At 52.2% G+C, this 10280-nt stretch overlaps 1 protein-coding gene across 1 annotated transcript in view; it reads left to right on the forward strand.

Annotated features, from left to right (window-relative positions):
- The first annotated feature begins 35 nt into the window (after positions 1-35).
- DOK4 (docking protein 4) overlaps positions 36-10280 on the forward strand; it is a 43419-nt gene continuing 33174 nt past the window's right edge. The window contains exon 1 of the mRNA XM_019535508.1: positions 36-75. The gene's annotated coding sequence lies outside the window, so the exon portion shown is untranslated. The remainder of the gene's footprint in view (positions 76-10280) is intronic.

The following is a 10280-nucleotide window of genomic DNA, read 5'->3' on the forward strand; positions in this document are numbered from 1 at the left end:
GCCCTCGCCCTCGGGTCGGCTCCCGGCGGGCACCAGCTGCAGCAGCCGCCGCCGGCGCCGGGGACAGCCGGAGAGGTAAGAGCCGCGGGCACCGCCGGGGCCTTTGTGCCCGGGGCCCCAGGCGCCCCGGGAGCCTCCTTCCTCCCCCGGGCACCGTGTGCTCCGCCGCTCGGCCCCTTACCCCAGGTGGGCTCTGCCTTTCCTGGGCATCCCGCGGGGCGGGGGCACTGACCTCCTGGCCCCTGGGGCTTTATTTGCCCCCTCCGTGACTCACCTGGCAGCAGCCCCCGTTGGCCCCTCTGCCACTTGCTCCCTCCCGGCATCTGGAAGCCCTTGGGGGCAGAATGAGTGCGGGCCGGAGGGGTGCTTCCCCGGGCACCCGGGCCTGGTTCTCAACCGCGGCACCCCGGGCCGCCGGGGGTCCCTTGAAGGGTGCGGGGGCGCGCGGTGTTAGCCCTGTGAGGCGAGCAGACGTGATTCATCTGCTGAGCCCGGAGGTTTCAAATCAGAACCCGGGGTGTTAGAAACATCCTGCCCTGTTGTGGTTTTCCTAAGGTCTTCGATTGCAAACGAAAGAATGGCTTTTATTTTTTGGGCACCAGGAAAGCAGTGAAAATGAAGAGTGGACACTTTCCAAGGGCTGCCTCTAGTCTAAAAGTGTTGAGAGCCATGGATGGAGGGAAACTGAGACACACAGAGGCCAGCGACTTCCCCCAAGGTTACTTTGTGCCTCAGTGGCAGAACCAGTAAGAGGGGAGGATGTATGGTCCCTTCTACAAGGTCTCCAAGAAGTTCCCTTGACCTGTGAGGCAGGCACTCACACTTTAAAGGTCAGTTCTCATGGATAGGACCTGCAACTCTTGCCTCCTCCAGTCTTGCCACCTTTGCCACCGTGATAAGATCCCATTGCTTACAGAGGTGACTGCCCAGTGCGGACAGGCAGGTTGTGAGTGGTTCAGAGTTTCCTCAAACCCTGATAAAGGTCACGCACTGCAGCAGGCAGCTGGATGCACTGCTTTTACTTTCCCAGTGAAGGCAAAATCCTGATAAGATCACTGTGCTGGGACCAGGTGGGGCTACAGCTGAGATAGCAGGTTAGGACTTTCCAGAGACTTCTGATAAGATCGGATCACTTTGACAACTCTTTTGTCTGACAGGGTTATTTGTTAACCAACCAGATTGCTTGACAATTGTTTGTTTAGAAAAACGGCATCACAGGCATTTAGGATGAGGCAAAGGTCCTTTGGGAGGTTGGGGAAATGGGGCTTCTGAGCATCTGAACCGCAGTCTGAGGGGCCAGTTCTCTGACGTGACCAGTTCTAGATGGTTCAGGGGACCTTGTATGTACCCTTTTCAGAGGGCACAACTGCCCGTGATGGGAATTCCCTTTCTCTTCAGCTGTCAACAAATGGTTGGAAGGCAGGTTGGGCAGGGGTCCTATTCTGACCTGCCATGCTTACAGCCTTCTTGGAGTTAGTCAGGTAAAGGTGCTACCTTGTCCTGCCTTCTGATTGAAGGCCTGTGAGACTAAACTTGTGAAACTCCTGTCTTCTACATTTATGAGTCCATGGGCAAAGACCTGGTGGATTGTCCAGTCCAAGTGTCTTATGCAGGATTGTTCTCTGCTGGAGGAGTCCCAGTGCTTTGTTTTGTCTGGCTTTAAAATCTTCCCATGATGGGACTGTCCCAACTTCCCTGGGCAGGCTGTTTCCCAGTCTCCTACACCCCATGGCCTAGCAATTCCTTTGGCTGGTAGACTCTCTGTGTTTAGAATAATAGAAAATTAGGGTTGGAAGAGACCTCAGGAGGTCATCTACTTCAATCCCCTGCTCAAATCAGGACCATCCCCAACCAGATCATTCCAGCCAAGGCTTTGTCTAGCCGGGTCTTAAAAACTTCTAAGGATGGAGATTCAGCAAGCTCTCTGGGTAACCTGTTCTAGTGTTTTACTATCCTCCTGGTGAGAGAGTTTTTTCCTAATACCCAACCTAAACTTTCCTTGCTGCAATTTGATACTATTACTTCTTCTGTCATCTGTCACCACTGAGAACAGTTTCGCTCCATCCTCTTTGGAACCCCCTTCACGTAGTTGAAAGCTGCTGTCCCCTCTCAGTCTTCTCTTCTGCAGACTAAGTAAGTCCAGTTTCCTTAGTCTCTTCTCTTCAGTCATGTCCCCCAACCCCCAAATGATTTTCATTGCTCTCCACTGCACTCTCCAACCTGTCCACATCCTTTCTGTAGTGGGGGGCCCAAAACTGGACACAGTACTCCAGATGTTGCCTCGCCACTGCAGAATAGAGGGGAATGATCACTTTCCTCGATCCGCTGGCAAACATAGGCAGAGGCAGAAAAAAAATTGTGTGTGTGGGGGGGCTGAGTACATGCATACGCACACCCTCCAAGTGGGAAAGTCTCTGCAGGGGAGGAAGTGGGCCTGCAACCAGGCAGGGATTAGGAGGGAGAGGAGTGGAGCTGGGCCCAGGATCAGGGCCAGGACCAGGGCCCACTACACCTGTCCCTTCCCCATGCCTGAGGTCATTGCCCGGGTCTAGTGCCTTCCAGCCCTGCATCGGCTCCAGCTGCTGCCCCAGCCCCGCACTGCCCAGGGGGGCCCGGAGCTGGGGGCTGGAGTGGGGCTAGCCTCAGCTGGGCTGCTGGGCCGGAGGGGACGGACAGTGCCCACCCCGCCCCGAGTCATTGTTGCTCTCTGGGGGATGTGGGGAGGAGGTAGCGGTTCCCACCACTGCATGCATCCTGGGAGCGCATCGGGGGCATGTGCCCCGGATCTGCATGGGGCAGGGCTGGTGCTGCTGTGGGCTGAGTCAGGCTGCTCTGGGCTCTTCCCAACCCACCGCACCCCCTCCCTCTCTGCACCCCTCAGGAACAGCCTGGCACAGCCCTAGCCCCAGCCCCAGCCCCAGGCCGCAGCGGCAGCTTGCCCTGCCACACGCAGATCCGAGAGTACATGCCCCCTGTGCCTCCCAGGGTGTGGGTAGTAGCAGGAGCCGTGCCACCCCACGCCCCACCAGCTGTGTAGCTCCTGCCCCTCCCCTAACCCCAGCCCCACTCCCTCCCCATCCCTGCTGTGCCAAAAGCCCTCGGTCACACTGCCTTGAACCCCTACCGTTGCCCTGCATTTGCGGGGGCTAAGCCCCATTGACTCCCCCTTCCTTGGGTTGGGCTCCTACTGATGCAGCCCAGCCCTATGCTGCTAGCTTTTTTTGCAACAAGGGCACATTGTTGGCTCATTCAGCTAATTTTCTACTGTAACCCTAAGGTTCTTTTTTGCAGAGCTGCTACTTACCCGGTTGGTCCCTAGCCTGTACGGTGCGTGAGATTGTTCTGTCCGAAGTGCAGGACTTTTGCACTTGTCCTTGTTGAACCTCATGAGATTTCTTTTGGCCCAATCCTTCTATTTGTCTAGGTCTCCCTGAATCCTAGCCCTACCCTCCAGCATATTTGCTACTCCTCCTTCAGCTTGGTGTCATCTACAAACTTGCTAATGGTGCACTCTATCCCATCTTCCAGGTCATTGCTAAATGTATTGCACAAAACCGGCTCCAGGACCAACCCCTGGAACACTCGATTTGATACCAGTTGCCAACTAGACATCAAGCCACTGAATACTACTCCTCTCTGAGCCCACAGCCAGTTTTCTATCCATTTATCTATTTCTTGTAGAGTAGAATCTTAACATTCTAGATTCCCTGAAATGAGCTCTTTTACCATCTTCCAGATCCACCTTTGGAAATCTAGAGCAGGGAGCTGCGTCTTGGAAACTCAAGTTGTCCAAGCTCTTCTTCCAGGTCAGGGATGGCCTGGAATAAAGGAAAAGTCAGGCTTTCCTTTCATTCCATGAATAAACTGTCTGGAAAATGTCCTCTTTCATTCTCTTTCTGTATTGACCTTGCCATGCAAAATGTGGGTGACAGCACTTGGCTGGTGTCTTGTTCAGTGCAACCGTCCCTGTTATATGACAAGGCAATACAGGGTGAAAGCCCAGGGGAACTGAAATCCTTCCAGTTTGGAGCATTCTAGACACTTATTTAATAGCTATTTATAAAGTGCCATAGGCACAGAAAATAAGCCCAGACCCTTGCCAGAAGAGGCTTACGGTCTAATATGTCAAAGCCCACATTGACATGAGTTGCTCTTGCAAGCTTGGATCAGTTGCAGGAATGGGATATGCACTGAGGTCTTCCTTTTTAATAACCACCAGATTTCAATTTGAGAGGAACTGCTTGCTCACATCCTCCCTTGCCTGCTCTCCCAATCCAGTTCTGTGCTTGCATAAGTCAGAGGCAAAGCTGTTTGGCCATGCCACAAGCAGGAACAAACCCCAAATTTAAGCTCTTCTTAGTAATGTAGAGAGTGAATCTAGGGCAATGGGGCTGATCGGTCTGTTTCTCCTGTCTTAATGGGCTGGACAGAAGCCGTGTGAGCTTCCCTTCAGCACCTGCAACTTACAGTGTGCCCTGTTCTGCCAGTACGCATCAGTCCAGAGCTACAGTCCTGGATCTGGAAGCAGCTCACTGTGAGCCTGTGTGCTGTGGCATAATAAAGTGGGCATACAGGGACTGGAATGAGGTACAGGCGCCTCAGCGCATGGGTGTGGTGAGAAGTTCTTACCCACCATCTCCTCTTGTAGCCATGGTCATCATCACTCATGCGCTCTCACTTTCCACCGCTTTCTTCCTCTTTCCCTCTTACTGGGCTTTCTTGTGTTCTGCGCCTCTGCTCTTGGGTTTCTTTGCTACTGTCTTCACAGCCCCTCTCCATCTGTAGGCAGGTCTCTTCTTATCACCCTGAGTTCATACCTATCCCTTTCCTGGTCAGGCTGCTCTGTGTCTGGATTTGATAACTCTGTGGGTCAGTGGATCCCTGATTCTTTTCTAAGGTTGTGCTACAGCTTCCTGAATCCTTATCCTATGTCTCAGCACAACGTGGTTTGGCTTTTGTGGTTCCTAGTGGTTGGGAGGAAGAGGTTAGGGAGCAGATGAATCAGGATAGGCAACTCCTTGATGTACACCTTGCTGGGGTTGTTTGACCCCAGTAATCTTTCCTGCCATGACAGGGGGGCGGACTCGATGATCTGCTCAGGTCGCTTCCAACCCTAGAAACTATAAAACTATGAAACCATGAAACTCCATTATATGCCGGCCAGTTGTCCCTGCTGTTCTCGTGGGGACTTGGTTTGGAAGGCCTACCACTATTTTATGTCTTGCTGTACAGGTGCCGAGAGAGGCAGAACCTAGGTGGGAGGAGGGTTATCTTTTTAACTTCTTGGCTCTGGTGTGATGTTTGCCTCAACACTTGTCTCGCAGAGCAGAGAGGCCTAGCCACATTGTATAGGACACTCCCCCATGCATTGCTCTTGGCCTGTTTGACTGCCTACTTACCAGGCAGTGAAACACACCTCTAGGGAACAAGGGCAGGTTACTCATGTGTGGCATCAAGGCCTTGCTTGGCAGAGATGTCAAAGTCAGCTCCCTTCAGGGGACTCAACATGTCAAAAGCTGCTTGAATCCTGATCTGGGGTCCAGAAGGAAAATCCTGTTTTGTCATTTCACCTGGTGTTGAGTCCCAGGAGAGCCCAGCAGTCCTGTTCCTTTTCTTGGCAGCCAGCAGGATTCACTGCTGTCTTTGCCTCCTGCTTCTCTCGGGTGATGCAAAAGAGGCTTGTACTGAACTGGCCCCTTCTGATAAAAAAATCCCATCATACCCAAGACCTCTAGTGCAGGGCTAGGCAACCCACAGCATGAGTGCCAGAGTGTGGCATGCCAAAGGTATTTTGCTTGGCACTTGTGCCTTGGGGAAGGGACCAGGGCTGCACTGTCACAAGAAGGATTGGGCCCCTTGCGGTTCTCCTGTTGTCTGCCTCTGGCATGTCAACATCATACAAGTCGAGATTGTGGGGTCTTTTTGCACTCTGCCCAAAGATGTTGCCAACCTCTGCTCTAGAGAAGTGGTCTCCAAAGTGGGGTGCGTGCAAGACGATCCATTGGGGTGCGGGAAGAAAATATTATAACTTTTATTTCTATTTCTGTTTCTATAAATATACATATATTGGGGGTGCGTGCTCAACATTTTTTTACTGACAGGGGTGTACAATCGAAAAAGTTTGGAGACCACTGCTCTAGAGAGAGGCACTACTCACCTTCTAATACCTGAGAGCTCCTGCATGTCATGTATGCAAGACCCTGAGGATGAGAGAGACCAAAGCAGTCTCTTCTGTGCTGTTATGTAGGTTGGAGCGAGCACATAAAAATCCTGGGAGAAGGCAGCCCTCAGTACATTAAGACTGCATTAAAGGAGCTTCATTTTAGACCATCATTCATACAGCTCAGCTCAGCACATACTGAGGGAGCTACAGACCTGGGGGAGGAATACATATTCTGGCAGCCCCAGGCAGATTCAGAAATGGGTGGAGAAAGAGGCCTTTTCTGTCCTGTCTCCATTCTTCCCTGAACAAAGGGAAGACAGAAGACTTCTTGCACCGGTACAAGGCGTTTGCTTAGAGAATGTAAAGAAATGCGGAGCGCTGTGGCTGCTGCTTTCCCTGGGGAGATCATTTTGCAGTCTCAGGGCTTGTTTGTAAACTAGGCCTGGTGGGAGAGCTCCTCATAACCCAGAAATGCCTGACGTTTAAAAAAAGAAAAATAAATAATCAGGTGGATATTGCTTGTGCAGAAGTAAAAGCTGAGGGCCATTACCTGATCGGGAACATGGTCCAGTCCCATCTAAGCAAGGAAGATCACCCTGCAATTTAACAAGCAGTTCAGATGCTGTGGTAGATCTATATCTGTGTCCCTGCCACGGAGCCCAGCTTTGTCCTGCTGGCAATCGCTGCAGAGTAAATAAGGTCTAAAAGATCACTTTCCTGGACATTAAGCCTTAATTTTCTCTTTGTTAATTTCATCCTATTTATCCTGTTTACACTGCTGCTCAGAGCTCCTGATGTTCTCTCCAGGCTCCTCACTGCCAAAGGAGTCCAGAGCTTGAGAGCGTTTTCCATGCTACAAATGAAACGTGGTTTTAGAAACCTGTTTCTAACTCTCTGCTCTGACCTGCTTATATGACACACATTGAGGAGGTTGCATCCACACCACAGCTTTCTGTAGTGCTTACTCCAGGGGTGGGCAAAATATGGCCCACTAGCCAGATCTGGCCTGCCAGGCACTTTCATCCAGCCTGCGGGTGCCCACCAATAAACTGTACCCCACCTAGCCATTCTGCTCATGAGGGTGGGAGTGAAGCACCCATGTATACAGCCCCCCCCACAACATACCCTATTGTGCCTTGCTCCCACTCTTATGGGTGGAAGGGCCCGGCCTGGCCAGCAGCACCGTCCAGGAGGACCTGCTTGGCTTTCCGGCTTGCTCCAGGCAGCAGGTAGGGAAGTAGCAGAGCCGGGGATTGGAGCTGCAGCTGGGTGAGGGCAAGGAGCCAACACCCGGGTGGGTGGTGGGAGCATAGAGCTTGGCTAGGCAGGGTATGAATATGAGGTCGTATGGGGACCACCCACACACTCCCCCACATGGCACACAGCCCTTGCTGCCGGCAGCAACAGCAGGCAGGGGTGCTCAAGGCACTTGTGTCCCGTGCAGTCACTGGCACCTGGTGGTGTGTGGATCTGGCCAGTGCTGCACAGGGGGGTGATGAGTATGGCCTGCAAGAGGCAGAGCAGCAGCAGCATGGGGTGTTAGGTGGTGGCACTCCATCTCAGCCCCCTGCCCCCGACCCCCCCGAAAGGCAGTTGGCTAGTGTGTGTGTGTGTGTGTGTGTGTGTGTGTGTGTGTGTGTAACTTTACCTCCAACACTCCACCAAGTGGCCCTTGTGGTTCACTTGGCAGATCAAAGCACACTTTGACAGTTAAACAATTAAAAACACATTACACAGTTCACACTGTGTATCCGTACACCCATCTCCATACCTGTACCACCACCCACTGCCCTCCTCAGAAAGCCTATCCCTGAAAAAGTCTATGTCAGACCCCTCTCACCATATGAGGTCTGCCATTTCTTTCCCGCCATCCTCTTCTGTCTTCCTGTAGTACCAATACATTTTGCTTTAGTCCCATTTTAATACAGTCCTCGACTATGGGGTCTGAGTGTCTGTTTATGAGCAGGTTCCTGGCTTTCTACAGAGCATACCTGAAGCAGGATATGAACTGGTCAAAGTGAGCTGTTAGGGTCCCTTGCTGCCTGTTCAGGTGCCCGTGGAGAACCGCTTCCCTGGTCAGGTCTCTGAAACCTGTCACTATGAGGAGGAACTCAGATTTTCTTCCACGCCTCTCTGGCGTATAGGTAGCCCCAAAAGAGGCAGTTGATCATTTCTGCCTGCCAGCAGCAGATCTGTCTCGGGCAGCTTGACAGACCTCTCTGCCCTGTGCTTTTTCTCCATGCCCATACGGGGAGTGCCTGGTGGGCTGCCTGCCAGTTCAGGTCTCTGTGCCCCTTCTGTAGGTCCTTGTGGAAGATTCGTTCCCACACAGCCTGACAGCTGTCACCAGGTAATAAGCCTATGGGTGATCTGGTGTGTTTTGCTCTTACCATCTCCGGTATCTTCCAATGGTTCACCAGGGTTCCTAGGGTAGCAGTGTCTAGCTTGTATTTCTCTCATAAGCACTTCAGAATCTCATAAAACCATGGGGAAATCATGGTCCACAGGCTCCTGTTGGGCATTGTGTGCACCTGCCACTGTCACAGCAGCTGTCCTGCAAAATACTTGACAAAGTTGGCTGTTTTAGATTCCACCCCTATTGCCAGTTTGCACACCTGGCTCATGTATTTGGCTCAGAGGAAGAGAAGGTCGTCTGGCGTTCCTCTGCCTCTGGGCTGTTTCACTTTGTACAGCTTGGTCCTTGTCACTTTCTCTCACGTGGACCTCCAAAATAAATCACAAGTGGCTCTTTGGATTTTGCAAATGACTTGTTTGCAAAAGGGGGAAGACTAGGGTGGTGTGTAGTAGCAGGACCACTGCCTTCATCAGTTCCATGTGCCCCCCCATTGACAGGCAGTGTGATTGCCATAGCCCTAGTCTCTCTCTGGCTTTGGCTTCTGTCTTTTCCCATGCCCTCTGCTCCATCAGCTTTGGGTCAAACTCCACCCCAAGGATCTTTACCCCCTCATGGAGGACACAAACCCTCGGGACGACAGGTCCCCGAGCTTACCTAGGACTAGGCATGTGCTTTTGCTTATGCTGAGCTTGGCCCCTGCTGCTGCTCCTCCATATACCTGGGTGTGTTGCAGTGCTCTTTCTGCTGACCCTTTCTAGCAGAATATGGTGTGTAGTGCTTAGAGCGTTGGCCCCAAGACTTGGCTGCTGTTTCTGGCTCTGCCCTTGGTCTTCTGGGTGACCTGGGCAAGTCTTTTTACTGCTCTGTGCCTCAGACTGGCTACTTCTAAGATGGGATAATGACTCAGACCTTCTTTGTAAAGTGCTTTGGGATCTGGGGGATGTAAAATGCTATGGAAGTGCTGGGTGCTATTAATTATACTGCAAAACCCAGCATGGTGAACCAGCCTCAGGCATCCTGCACGGCCTCAGGGACACGGCTACCTGCCATGATAATGAGCTGAGGATTAGCTGGGTGACATGTAGATGTAACCAACCTTGAGCTACTCTTCCAAGCTGGGCCTAGGAGGTTTCACCTGTGGTGCCTTGTCACTAGGTCACTCTCAGCCTTGGAATCCTCTTGCCTTGGCTGCTGGAATGGAGACTTGAACAGTGACTTTTTTACAATCGAGACTGAGCTGGCAGCATTTGGCTTTGGAGTAATTCTGTTGGTTTTTATTATAGCTTTGAATTGCATTAATTATTTACTGTGGAGAGTCTGTGACTTATTGCGAGAGGCTCCAGCTGAGCTGGCATGGTTGCGGGGAGAGCTGCAGCTGCCCTGGTGAAAGCAAGAGGCTGGCTGCTTTCTTAAGAGTGTCCTGGGGCTATGCTCTCCCTCTCCAGTGACCTTGCTGCAGGATGCAGCAGCTCAAATGCTGTGGCAGTGGGCTTGTTATTAGAAGCTAAGGAGGCAAGGCTGATCTCACAGTGTGGGTTGGGGTCCCATTGTGCTGGGCATCACAGAAACACCCGTCAGACAAATAAGAGGGTTGTGAAAGCTCCTCTTCCCTCCAATCCCAAGATGACTGTGTCCCTGGCCATGCCCAGGCATTCCTCCAGGGCACAGCTTTGTGAGGCTTTGTTTGAGCTGATAATTAGCATGGGCTGCAGGGACGCTGAGGCCTTTTCTCCTGCTCCATGGCTAGTCACCTAAGCAAAT

The sequence above is a fragment of the Crocodylus porosus genome, unplaced genomic scaffold (assembly GCF_001723895.1).
Source record: "Crocodylus porosus isolate Cpor-Errol unplaced genomic scaffold, CroPor_comp1, whole genome shotgun sequence".
In the NCBI taxonomy this organism is placed as follows: Eukaryota; Metazoa; Chordata; order Crocodylia; family Crocodylidae; genus Crocodylus; species Crocodylus porosus.